The sequence below is a fragment of the Physeter macrocephalus genome, chromosome 5 (genome assembly GCF_002837175.3).
Source record: "Physeter macrocephalus isolate SW-GA chromosome 5, ASM283717v5, whole genome shotgun sequence".
NCBI lineage: Eukaryota > Metazoa > Chordata > Mammalia > Artiodactyla > Physeteridae > Physeter > Physeter macrocephalus.
In genome coordinates this window covers 91,724,237-91,738,794 of record NC_041218.1, presented here as the reverse complement: position 1 = coordinate 91,738,794, position 14,558 = coordinate 91,724,237, and positions in this window count along the sequence as shown.

Genomic DNA, 14,558 nt, shown 5'->3' with positions numbered 1-14,558 from the left:
AAATGACCTACAGTATTTGACAGGTGTACTAAAATTGTTTTGGGAGTGGGGTTTAGAAGTTTCTAATAGATGTATAGTTAATATAGTAATTCTCTCGCATGAGGTGTCAGCTTCCATTATGCTGGTTATTTAATAGATTGGCTATATAAGTAGAAGTGGTTCACCGAGGTGTTTTGATATGAACGGGCATTACTCCTCATGATATTTGCTTGCTGTCCTTTGTTGCCCATACTCCTTCAGTGCAGGCTGAGGCCTCATCTCCTTGTAAGTACAGTAAAATAATCTACCTTTTTTTGCAGACTCTATTCATAGGATTACAAAAAATGAAGGTTGCCTTTTACTTTTGAAACATTTAACATTTATATTCAACGAAGTTGCTGTTTAGAGTTTAGTATTGATATTGTGAAAGTGAATGCAATTTGGATCTCATGTTTCTTAATGTTATTCTTATTTCACAAATGGATAATTAAGGAATTATGCATAATAAACAAGGAACCTAAGTGGGCTCTATTATGGGTGTGCTGTCTTTGCTCACACATTTGGGTATCTTCTGAATATAGGGCTTATTCACATTTTGCTACCTAATGTTTTTGCTGTACAGGGCCAGATTTCCTACTACCACATAATTGTTTATATGTGAAGCACATCTTACTATTGCCTTATTTTTGTTGCTTTTGTTCATGACAAGAATTGTCAATATGAGAATGTATATCTTTTATGCAACCAGCTTAATAAAGAAGTTAAAGGAAAGAGTGCACTGATTGTTATATTACAAAGGAACCTTCCTCTTAAAGGCATGAGCAATGCAAAATGGAATGGATTTACAAAGCAAGAAATAGAATATCACAATAGATTTTTTTTTTTTTTTAATATTCGGCAAGAAATAAAAGAAAAAATGCTTTGGAGACACTGGTTCTATCCTTTTTTCTTTCAATCTCATTTTTAAAATGCTTATTTTTAACTTTCAGATTAAGTTTTACTGATAAACCTTTTCTAATTGACTGTCCAATTGGCAGCAGAGATTCTTGATTAAGAGTGTATGCTCTGGAGCCAAACTGCCTGAATTTGAATCTTGGCTTCACCACTTACTAGCTCGTTAACTTTAGGCAAATTACTTACCCTCTGTATGCCTCAGTTTGCTTATCTGAAAAACAGGAATAAGAATGCTCACCTCACAGTATTTATAAGGTTGAAGTGAGTTAATAAATGTAAAGTCCTTGGAACAGTGTTTAGCATTACTTTATAAATTTTGCCTATGATTACTAACATCTGATAGCATGTAAGATAGAGATTCTTGAGTCTACGGGGCTAAGGTCGGGGGAGGGTGGTGGTCTTGGGCAGAGAGGTAGGATGAGCTTCAGGATTACATGGGTCTCCCTTTATATTCCTCAGAGTCCTAGATGTTTTGATGTATCTTTTTCTGTTGATGTTAGATGTACATAAAGTTAATGACATTAAATGTTAATAGCTAATCAGATCACAGTAGATATAGGAAAGAGTCGATTCTGTTGCCTTTCACTCTCTGATTTTGAGTCAACATTACAGGTTTAAAGTGATTTATAGGATAATTTCCAGGACAGAAGCAATAAAAGCTTTGACTTACTAGGTGATAGCTTGCAAAGAATTTTTTGTAAACAGCGTTATTACTCATGTTTTTGTGAATTGAAGTCACTTGGATAAAGATACTTAATTTTTAGCCTACTGTAAATATTAAGGTCAGTTGCTTGTTATGTCCTTTATGTTTCACACTTAATTTAAAAATTTAAAATTGTGTAGCATTTGAGATAGGTACGTATAAGAAATAGTATATAACCAAGTCTCCACCACTAAAGAAAACATGTTAATATTTTGTTTTATTTATGTCAGATTTGGTTTTGTTTTTTTAAGGAAATAAAACATTACAGATACAGCCTTTTCCTTACTGAAGTAGATTTTTCTCACCTTTCACTATTAGAAATAGCACAAATAGCACTGAAATAAATATTTTTGCAAAATGTGTGAAGGCTTCTCTAGGACATATCACTAGAAGTAGAACTGTTGGAATGTGAGGTATTCACATTTTCAGTTGTAACCTAGGTATTACAAAATTGTTCAATAAGGTGCATGTATCGTATCAGTTTAGTCTCCCACTAACAATATGTAAGAGTCCCTGTGGGCCCTGTATTCTTGCCCATGCTTGATGTTATTGTACTGTTGCCAGTAGGATGGATTTGAGATAGTGTCTTTGATGTTTTTAAATTTGTATTTCTCAGATTGCTATTTGAGTTTGGTGGTCCCTTTCTGTATTTATTGGCCACTTAGGTTTGCCCTACTCTGCACTGCCTATTCATATCCTTTGCCAGTTTTTCTGTTGTGGTTGTCATTTTCGTATTGATGTGAGGTTCTCTTTAGTCTGGATACTAATAATCCTTTGCAGATATCTTCTTCCTGTCCATAGCTTGTATTTTCACTTTGTGATTTTTGTCATACAAAAGTTTCTCGTAATACTGATTTCACTGTCTTCATGGTTTGTGCTTTTTATGTCTTAAGAAGTCCTCTTCTCACCATCACAAAGATATCCACCCCTGTTTTCTTCTGAATATGTTAGTTTTGTTTTTCACTTTTAGGTCTTTAAGCCATTGGGAGTATATTTTTGTATATAGTTTGAGGTAGGGATCTAATTTTTATAATTTTTAATATTCATACCCAGCTTTCATAGTACCCTTTATTTCAAAGTTCATCTTTTGGGCCTTTCTCACCTTCTGCGATGGCCCACACTCTGTCTGTGGAGTGTTTCTAAATAAATCCACTTCTTACCTAAAAAAGAAGAAAAATTTTTAAAAAGTTCTTTTTGTTCCCTCTTTCATTTATCGTTTCCATATTATTTGTAGCTCTTTATGTTCTATACCAGTATCATATCAGCTCTATCACCCTTTAATTATGTAACTTTATGGAAAGAATTACCATCTGAGAGGATAAGCGCCAGAGCACCATCATTATTGTTATTGACAGTGGTTTTGGTTGTCATGAGGCCTATACCCTTTCATGGAAATTTTAGGATCAGCTAGTCAAGTTCCTAAAAACCTTTGGGGTTTCAGTAGAAAAGAATTGCATTGAATTTATAGATCAATTTGGGAGAAGTGTCATATTTATAATGCCAAGGCTTTGTACTTATGAGCAAAGTATATCTCTCCATTTATGTCTTTTATGTCCTTCAATAAAGTTATAATTTTCTGCATAAAGACTTAGATTTACATTTGTGTCTTGTAGCCTTGGTAACTATTATACATAGTAACACTTAAGTTATATTCTAAATTAAATTGTAATTTTTACTGCTGGTGTACAGGATTTCTCTATTATCTATTGATTTTCTACAAGGCAATCTTTCTGTACCTCTTGGTAATTTTAATAATTTGTAGATTCTCCTACTTTTTCTGTGGATAATTATATCATCTGCAAACAATGATTGTTTTGTTTCTTCATTGTGTTTGGAAGTTAGAGTAAGTCTTTTTTCTCCTGTTGTCTTTCTCTAATTATAGTTACATTATACTTGTGATTGGAATCCATGAAAAATAGAAAACTATATCGTTACTTGAAAATATAATAGCTGCCATTTTGTTTCAGTGTAGTAAACTTAACCACAAAACTACAAATTTACACCATATTGTATATTGGTCATTCTAGTGATATGTAAAATTTGATCAATATCAACAGTACTTGTGTTGTGGAACGGACAAATAGATGGAAAATACTTATCAGTTAAACTGATTAAGATAATACTAATATATTTTATAATATTGTCATACAGAGTCTATTTCTTAACTGTTACAATTTGGATTTTACGTGTATAAGAATAATAATTACAAGTGAAGCCTTGCTTGCTAATCAAATTTGAAAAATATAGCTGTTTAGATTTTTTTTTTTTTTGGCTGCACCATGTGGCATACAGAATCTTGATTCCCTGACCAGGGATCGAACCCATGCCCCCTCCAGTGGAAGCACTGACTTCCCACTGACTTCCCAGGGAAGTCCCTAGCTCTTTAGAGCTATAAAAACAGTTTTATTCAGATATAATTGTTATACAGTAAATGCATATCTAAAGAACACAATTCAATAAGTATTGGTTTGGCCAAAAAGTTTATTCGGGTTTTCCTGTAACCTTACAGAAAAACCCGAAATGAACTTTTTGGCCAACTCAATATGTATATGTGTATTATTTTATTTAAATATACATGTATATATGAAACTGTCACCACATCAAGGTAATGAACCTATTATCTATCACCCTTCAATATTTTCTCATTCTCCTTGATAGTCCCTCTCACCCGTCCATCCCACGTATTTCCCAGCAACCAAAGATCTTTGTTACTGTTAGTTTGCATCTTCTAGAGTTGTATGTAAATGGATTCATTCAACATGTATTCTTCTTGTTGGACTTCTTTCACTAAGCATGATTATTTTAGATCCATATTGTGTATATCAACAGCTCATTCTTTTTATAGCTGTTATTCCACTGTGTGGATATACCACATATGGTTTATACCTTCACCTGCTGGTAGATATTTGGTCTGTTTCCAGTTAGGGGCTAATACAAATAAAGTTGTTACGAACATTTATATAAAAGTCTTTGTATGAACATATGCTTCTCTTGGTAAACAGCTAGGAGTGGGTGGGATAGCAGAATCCTGGTTGAAATGTTTAACTTTTTAAGAAACTGCCGAAGTGTTGTGCCATTTTAAATTCCCACCAGCAGTGTGAATGTTCAATTACCTCACATCTTCGTCAGCACTTGGTATGGTCAGTCTTTTTCATTTTAGTCATTCTAATAGATGTGTATATCTCTGTGATTCTAATTTGCATTTCTGTAATGGTTAATGTGCTTATTTGCCATTTGTATATATTTGGTGAAGTACCTATTCAATACTTTTGCCTAGTTTTATTTGTTTTTTATTGAGCTTTGAGAGTTCTTTAAAAGAATACAGTCAAGATACAAATCCATTATTGGACTTGTCATTTCATTCTTATTCGAAGAGCAGTTTTAAATATTGATGAATTCAAATTGATCATGTGTAGATTGTGCTCTTGGTGTTGTATCTGTGAAATCTTTGTATAACCCAAGGTCATAAATATCTTCTATTTTTTTCTCTAGTAGTTTTATTGTTTTTGGTTTTACATTTTGGACTATGGTTCATTTTGAGTTGATTTTTGTACGTGATGCAAGATATTGACCAAAGTTCCTTTTTTTTTCTGGCCTATGGGTATCTGATGGTACTGGCACCATTTGTTGAAAAGCTATACTTTCTCCACCAAATTGCCTTTGTACGTTTGTAAAATAATTAGTTGTTCATATACGTATTCATATACGTTTGGGTCATTTTGCACTATATTCTGTTCCACTGACCCATATCTTGATGCAAATACCACAGTCTTGATTATTGTAGCTTTTATAATAAGTCTTGGAATCAGGTAGGCCTAGCCCTGCAACTTTGTTTTTCTTTTTCCAGTTGTTTTGGCTATTTGAGGTCTTTTACATTTCCATATGAATTTTATTTATTTATTTATTTTTGAATTTATTTATTTATTTATCTTTGGCTGTGTTGGGTCTTCGTTGCGATGTGCGGGCTTCTCATTGCGGTGGCTTCTCTTGTTGCAGAGCACGGGCTCTAGGCATATGGGCTTCAGTAGTTGCAGCACACGGGCTCAGTAGTTGTGGCTCACGGACTTAGTTGCTCTGCGGCATGTGGGATCTTCCCAGACCAAGGCTCGAATCCGTGTCCCCTGAATTGGCAGGCGGATTCTTAACCACTGCGCCACCAGGGAAGCCCCCATATGAATTTTAGAATCATCTTGTCAGTTTCTACAAAAAAGGCCTCATGGGGTTTTGATTGGAATTGTGTTGATTCTGTAGATCAATGTGGGAAGAATTGGTGTCTTAATACTGAGTCGAATCAACTCATGCACGTAATACAGCTCTCCATTTATATGGGTCTTTAATTTCCCTCAGGAGTGTTTTGTAGTTTTCAGTGTACAGGTTCTGTACGTGTTTTGTCAGATTTATCCCTAAGTAGTTAATATTTTTGATGCCATTATAAGCAATATTTTTATATAGAAATATAATTTATTTTTGTATATTGATCTTATATGCTGCAGCCTTGCTAAATTCACTAATTCTAATGGATATGAACTATCTCGTGTGTTTGCAAGCGATAGCTTTGATTCCCTGTCACACACTGATAGTCTTTGGGTATTCACAGTACCCCATTAGCCATCATCATAACCCCAGGAGATTGAAATGACAAATTCATCATTGGTTCTGCTGAAGCTTCATTTCCTTGATGGGAAGATCACTTCCAAATGGGGCATGCTGTTAAGGATCACCTTTTTAGAGAGGAAAATATTTAATCTGATTTGTCCACTGTTTAGCAGCCATCAGCATCAATTTGGAGCCTGAAGAAATGCAGAATTTCAGATCACACTTCAGATCTACTGAACCAGAATCTGCACTTTAACAAATTTCTCCAGTGATTTTGTATGTATATTAAAGTTTGAGTAGTATCGCTTCCTCTTGACAAAAAGTACCTTCTGGACAGAGCTGAAAAACTAGATTTGTCAACAATTTACAAAAAGGAGTCTCAAGCCATTATCCCATATGGGGAATGTAAAGTCTGTTCTGACCATTACCAGATTGTTTTAAGAACTAGAGAAATTGATTTACATTAAGTTAAAGTTTTTTTACAGCATGTGTTGGTCTATCATCAGAACTGAGAAGGGAGGTATATGACCTTGGTAGAGATCTCAGATGAATGAATAGGGCCTTAATCAGTATCATTCTCAAGGGCCTGGGCGGTGCTCTGCTTTTCCTTGACTCCATTACACTTGATTCTCTTAGCTCCATAACCACACACTAGATCTCTTTACCCTAATTGCCCCACCTCTGAAATCTTTCTTATCAAACCAGCCATCTTTCTAGTTCCCTCATCTGATTCCTATTGCATCTGTTCTTTGATCTTATCAGAATTGCTGGTCAGTCTCCTTACTTTCTGGCCACCTTTTCTGGTTTCCCTTTCTTCCCTACCTAGCTACTCCACTCTCATGCCAGCATTCTCTACTTCCTTGCCTAGCAGAAGCCCAACCACAGATCATTCTTTCAGCTTTCTCTGTTCCTACATTAAGACTGCAGAATATTGCTGGACAAAACCATTCAGCTGTGCAGATTGATCTTACTATAAATGTCTGGAATTTTACTAGGTCTCCTTAGCAACCCTCCTTAGGCAGCTCTCCCATTCTTCACCATTTGTATGCATTTCCTGAGGCTTCTATAACAAATTACTACAAACATGATGGCTTGGCACAAAAATTTATTCTCTCACAGTTCTGGAGGGCAGAAGTCCAAAATCTTTTCATCTGTGAAATAAAGGTGTCTGCCCTCTAGAGGCTCTGGGGAAGAATCCACTCCTTGCCTCTGTCATCTTCTGGTGGTTGCCAGCTTCCTTGACTTGTGGCCACGTCACTCGCATGTGTCTCCATCTTCACATTGCCTTCTTCTCTTGCGTGCCTGTGTGAAATCTCCCTCTCCCTCTCATACGGACACTTAACAATAGCATTTAGGGACCCCTGGATAAATCCAGAGTAATCTCAGGATTCTTAATCACCGCTGCAAAGACCCTTTTTCCAGGGTAACGTTTATAAACTCCAAGGATTAGTATTTGATATTCAACCTACTATACCATTCAAAAATAATTCTGTTATGAAATACAGCACATATACAAAAGTATATGAAAATGTACAGTTGTCCAACCAAGAAACAGAACATTCCAGTGCTTCTCAAAGTCCTCTCACTACCCCTCCCTGATTGGATCTGCAGTTGTAAATATTACACCAATCTCTTCCTTTAGCTTTTACTATTTAAATAATTTGTGGGTTTGATTGTCTGCTTTTGAAATTTATAAAAATAAAATCATGGGGGTATTTTTTGCTTACTGTCTTTGACACTTTTGAAATGTATCCATGTTGATGAATTTAGCTGTCGTTTATTCATCCTCACTGATGTAGTTTCATTGTATAAATACACTACAGTTCGTGTATCCATTCCCATTGATGGACTTTTTGATTGTTTGGAGTTTTTGCTATTATGAATAATACAGTGGAGTTGCTGAGCTGTAGTGTATATGCCTGTTCAATTTAGGTAATGCTAGACCATTTCTCAAATGGTTATACCAGTTTACATCCCCTCCAGTGGTGGATGCAGGAGCCTGTTGTTTGTCTTACCAACACTTGGAGTTGCTTCACTGTTTAATTTTTGCCAATTTGGTGAGTGTGAAATACTTCACACTGGTTTTAATATCCCTGATTATGAGTGAGGTTAAACATCACTTTTTAATGTTCATATTCTTCTTTCTGTGAAATTACTGGTTTTGGTTGTTTCTATTTTTTTCCTTATTGATTTATTTTAGTTTTATAATGTTCTGGATACTGTTCCTTTTGGTTTTACTAAACGAGGACCCTTTGCAGGTTTTGAGCCGAGGAGTAATTGTGACTTTTAAAAGGAATAACTAAGCAGTTTCTTAATGACACATCAGTATAATAGCTAGCCCTGAAATACACCATCTTATAAACAGTGACTTAGAATAAAAGGAAATGTCAGAAATCAGTGGATTATGGAAGCATCATTCACTAATTGGTATTGAGAAAATTGGACATTTAGGGGAAAAGCAAGTTAGATTCTCAGTGTTATTCCCCCAAATAAATTTCAGATTGATTAAAAAAGTAAATGCACAACATTTAAAGTAGAAACACAAACGGCTACTAACATTTCTGGAAAACAGTTTCATCCAACAAATACTGATCTGCTAAGTGCTGGGCCCTCTGCTAGATGCAGGGATACAAACATGATGGATATACTGTTCCTGCAGTTGAGGAGCCCATATTCTGCTGGGCTATTTCACGATATAGACCTAGAGTCTTGAAATTACAAAAGGTAAACTGGTTTCTCACTCTAGAGTCAGTCATGTAAAAGTGCAGGGGTAACAAACGGCACCAGCGATTACAACCGGTTAAGACTTCCAATTTGCGTTCTACCGTGAACGTTTTCATACTTCTGGTCCTGGTAATTCCACTTTGAGCATCTTAAATCAAATGATCAGTGATGTGATTTCTACTCTTCCATCCCTGATAAGAGGAGAGTCTTGGATTTGGTCCAGAAAGGAGCTCTGAGATCAGGAAGTACACAAGGTTGACCTGTGGGTTAAGGAAGTTAACTTGCAGCTTGTTTGCAATGTTATTATTTGTTTTTATAATTTCGCAGAAAGGCCTAAGACATTTTAATATCTTGCAAGATATCCAAGTGATACTAGCCAAACTGCCCATCTTGGTTTCTGGGCAACATCCCCAAGATATGGTAGAGCCTACTCATTACCAACCAAATATCCATTCTGACTTTCTATATCAAATGAACAGAACTCCATTTGCCCTTTGCCACCAGCTAAAAGACTGTATTTCCCAGCTCTCTTGCAGCTATGAGTAGCTTGATGGCTAAGTTCTCACGAACTGAGTGAAAACAATGTTGTGTGAAACGGCAAACATTTCACTAGAATCCAATCTTAAATAAAACTACTACAACAAAAATCATGCTAAGTAGGAAAACATTGGAAGGTTTCTTCTGAAAAATCAGGAAAAAAGTGCTCTCGTCACTTCTGTTCAGTACTTTATAGACACCCTATACAACACAATAAGTCAAGAAAAATAAATTTAAACACATAATGGTTGAAAAGGAAATAAAACTGTCATTATTTACAGATAAATGTCTACATAGGAATCCCCCAAAGAATCTAAAAATAAATTAGATATAATAGAAGACTTCGATATGAAGAATACAAAAAATACAATTTCATTTCTATATATCAGACACAAACACAAAATCTTATTTTTAAATATTAATACTGATTTACAATACCATAAAACTATAAATTCCAGGGGAATAACTCTAACAAAAGTTGTGCAAATTTTATACAGAGGAAAATTATAAAATTTTAGAGCCAAAGACCAAGGTTAAGCCAGATGTTACTGAAGAAGGAACATAATGAGGGGGTGCTTATCCTCGAAGATAACAACGGTTTATTATAACGTTATAGTAATTAAGATAGTGTAGTACTGGTACAGGACTGCACCAACAAACTGACCAATGGGTGCAATAGAGAGCCCAGAATCAAACCTGTGCATACTGGAGACATTAAGACACTGGAGGTATAGACACACTGGAAGTAGTGGGAAAAGGAAACACTAATAAACAAATGGGGCCAAAAAACTGAAGTCAGCTCTTACTTCATATATAAAAATCCAATCTAGAAGCATTAAGAGCTTAAATGTCCAAAGCAAACTTTAACTTTTAGAAGAAAATATAAGTGAATGTCTTTCTGATACTAAGGAATAATTTTCTAAACAAGACAGAGAAGTCTAATAATCATAAAAGGTGATATTAACAAATTCAGATACATTAAAATGAGCGATCAAAATGTGTGATCAAAAGATACTTTAAAGAAAATAAAAGCTACAACTTGGGAGAAGTTATTACTACACAAAGAATTACCATGCAGAATATATAAAGATTTCTACAGACAAATAAGTAAAAGAAAAGTAACCTAATAGAAAACTGCACAAAAGATTCAAACAGGCATCTCACAGAAAAGGAAATAGAGCAAAGAAACATTTGAGAAATGTAAATGAAAACCATACAGAGATACCATTTTACAACTATTGATAAAAGTTAAGAAGTCTGACACATCAAGTTTGAAGGGAATGTGAATCAGTGTGATCACATTGCTGGTAGGAGTGTAAATTAATACAACCACTTTGGAAAATAATTTGTCATTGACCTGTAAAGTTCATGCTTTAAGACCCAGTAATTCCACATCTAGGTACCTACCCCAAAGAAACATTAGCACCTGTGTAATATGAAATAGATAGGAGAATGTTCATAGTAGGAAAGCTTGTTTTAGAAAAAGAAATAGAAACGACCCAAATATCTGTTGGCAGGAGAAAATATATATAGAATTTGGTAGACTCGCAACAATGGACTATAACACAGGTGAAAATAATGAACTGCGGTGTTACCACATGGATGTCTCAGAATCAACGTTGAGTAAAAAGAACGGTACAGAAAACAAAATACCATGTGAAAATCATTTTATTAACCAAGCAAACCCAATTATATATTATTTAGGTGTATAAGCGTATTTGGTAAGATTCATTTTAAGAAGCAAAAGAATGACAAACACCAAATTTAGGAGAGGAGCAACCTATGTGAGAGGCAGAGGACAGGGATAGAGAGGGTGCCCTGAGGTCAAGGGAAAATGGTGGTGATGGTCTAGTTCTTGCTTGGGCATTGGTTTCAGCAGGTGTTCATTAGCAAATAAAAATAACAAAGTAAAATAAAGCCGTGCAAGGAACAATGATGAGAGTGTGCCACGAATCAAGAATTTCTATTATTTGCATTCTGTGCACTTGAAATCTATTTTTTAAATCATTAAAAAAAAAAAAAAAAAAGGCTGTGAAAACGGTGAAAGAAATTTTCCGTAGTCCCGCTACCCCAGTGCAGCAAGCAACTCCTCTTCAACGTGTCAGTTAATGACCCAGAACATGCCTCTATGGCTTTCCAATGAAGTGTGAAGTGCTGCTGTTCTTGTCAACAAACTGTCAAGCCACTTGTGCCACTTCCAGCAGCTCTAAGGTCAGGGGAATGATTTGGAAAACTTTGCGGGGAACTTTAGGAAAGAAACAGAAAAGGTGTCAGCTGAGGCTCCTCAGGGACCGTGCTTAGTTTGTTTTAAAAATCTGGTTCCAAAAGGCTTGTTTAAATTCTAGAGAAAACCAATCAGGGTATTGCAAAGTCAATGTTTATTGTAAGTGTCAGCGTTTTCGGTCACGTTGATATTGTAACCTGCTTTGTACTTTTCTTCTGTGTGATTCATGGTTAAAATTTTCTTGAGAACTTATTATAGCCCTGTTTGCATTTCTGACAGAAATCATCAAATCATATCTGATGTGTTTGATGTCAAATCCCTAATCAGGAATGTAACTCCAAGTTTATAACCTTGTTCTCGTGATAAAAAATACAATCCAGTTGGCAGAAACCTGTTTTATGATGCTCCAACTTATGTGATGGTTTCGAGAAAATTTTTATAGCAACAGCTGAGGGTTGTCCCCTCACTAAAATATTAATTACATAGTCGGTGTAGAGCAATCCATCTGGACTTCACTTTATACCGTATGTGTTTTCCTAAAATGGAGCCTGTGAAACAAATACTTGTCCCCATTACTTCACATTATCATTTCAAAAGCACCTTATCTTTCTTTCTGCTTGATCACACTTTGAGGTGGCACCTCCAAAATGTCAGCTCAGAGGCTCTCTTCCCTTCAGCCTCTCTGATGAGTAAGTTAACGATCTGTAAATAAATCCTTAAATGTCCTCAGGAATCTGCCTTTTGAAGGAATCCTATTAGAAACTGAAGAATCCTTCTGAAATGCAAATACTCTCGTCCTTATTGAACTGGCCTGAAGTGGGCTTTCTGGAGGGCAGCAAACCCCCAACAGAGCCCCTGCCTTCCTTTTAGTGGTTCTCATTGTCTTTTGGGGGAGAGAGGGAAGAAGCAGCCTAGAAAATCTTTCTCTCATATTTTTCAAGAGGAGTAGGAGGAAGATCGAAAATAGTTAGGTCTGGCGGCCTAATCTGGGTTGGCTGCTTTTGCCAGCAATATGTAAAATGTGTTTTTCAAGGATAAGAAGTTTGGGCCCTGGGCCAAAGCTCACGTCTGTCATCGACAGGAAGATGAACGATCTCTTTCACCCACTGCTATGCTCTGTTTACCTTTGTACTTGATCGTGAACACCATGCCTGCTGCAGGCCCAGAGCTGCCCAGGGTTGATCCTTCCCTCTTTCCAGGCAGGACCTTCACGTCACCGGTTGGGTGGGCATGACAGGGCCTGCCCTTTGTGGGTGAAACTCCAAACCAGCACCCCTCCCTAGAACTGGTATTCATGTAGCCTAAGAGGCTCAGGAAGGGAACTGCAAGTACTTTTACTTTTTAATGCCCACAAAGGTCATTTCCCAAGAGGTGGGAAGAATATACACAAGGTTCCTACAAGAGACCAATGGCCATCAACCACCAACCACTGAGAGTCTCTGGGGCAAGAGCGCTGGCAGAGTCTGGGCTTCACGCAAGGAGCTGGAGCAACACAGCCCCCTACTCTGTAGAGTCTTAAGGGGATGTCTGCTCAACCGCGTTTCCTGTAAACACAGCAGTGCTGAGGGCAGAGCTCAGAGCAGAAGGTTCAGGCATGGAAAAGGGGGGTGGGACTGGCAACATGGCAAGGCCTTGACCCCTTCCATCTGGCCCTCTCCTGCCTTCCCCCATCAGCTGAAAAAAAAAAGAAAAAAAGCACAACCTAAAATTTGAGAATTATGTGTTACCTGGCAGTCTTTCTGAGAACTCCAAGCCCAGGAGGCAGCCTCTCAGATAGTTCTAAGGGACGGCTCCCATGAGGTAAGGGAGGGGCCAGGATGTATAGGAGTTTTGCAACAAAGACCAGGTAACTGGAACATCAAAAGATTACTGTTAATGAAAGAAAACCAGTATCTCAAGTTAATGTTCATTTAGTGCTTTTCTGCGTATGGGAAGATGCAAGAGCCTGGGTTCATTGAAGTCATTCCTTTGATATGCACCTTTGCTACCTAAGGCCAGTATCCTGTGGTTTCCCATCCTGATGTCCCCTCAGGGTGCACTGTAGAGGTGGCTATAGCCGCTTGATGCCTGTAACGTCCTTTGTCTACTGATAAGGCAGCCACATATTTCATTCACACCCCCCTCACCGGGAGATCTGTTTCCTCAGGGCTGGAAAAGAGCAGGGGGTTCTAGCTCCTTCCGGAACCGCATGGGGCAGGGCTTCCCGGGAGCCTGGACACACACGAGATTTCCCTGCGTCCTGTGCCCTGCCCTCCTCCCAGCGTCTGACTTGCTCCTCCTCCGTCAAGACCAAGTGGACAGGCCCAGCCAAGAGCTGAGAGAGAGAGAGACTGACTCTGACCGAGAGACAGAGGAGGGACAGCCAGTGACTAAGTCACCCACTCAGCCCAGCTTCCCCAAATCCTGCTTCTGAAACTGGGGTGGGAGTATGAAGAGGACAGGACCACGATGGAGCTGGGGAGTGGGCTGCAACGGGAAGGATAAGAGGAGCCACGGAACCAAAATGGCATCATCTCCATTCCTACTCAAAGATTTGGAAAGGAAACATTGGAGTTTGTTAAACTTATAACGTTACTTTTTTTTTTTTAAACACCTTTACCGGAGTATAGTTGCTTTACAATGGTGTGTTGGTTTCTGCTTTATAATAAAGTGAATCAGATAACATTACTTTTTAAACAAAGACAACCTTTTTTTTTCTTCTGAAGTTGGGTCCAGCTAAAGCCCTGTCGTTTGTGACTCAAAAGCAATGACCCGGGCTTCCCTGGTGGCGCAGTGGTTGAGAGTCCGCCTGCCGAGGCGGGGTACGCGGGTTCGTGCCCCGATCCGGGAAGATCCCACATG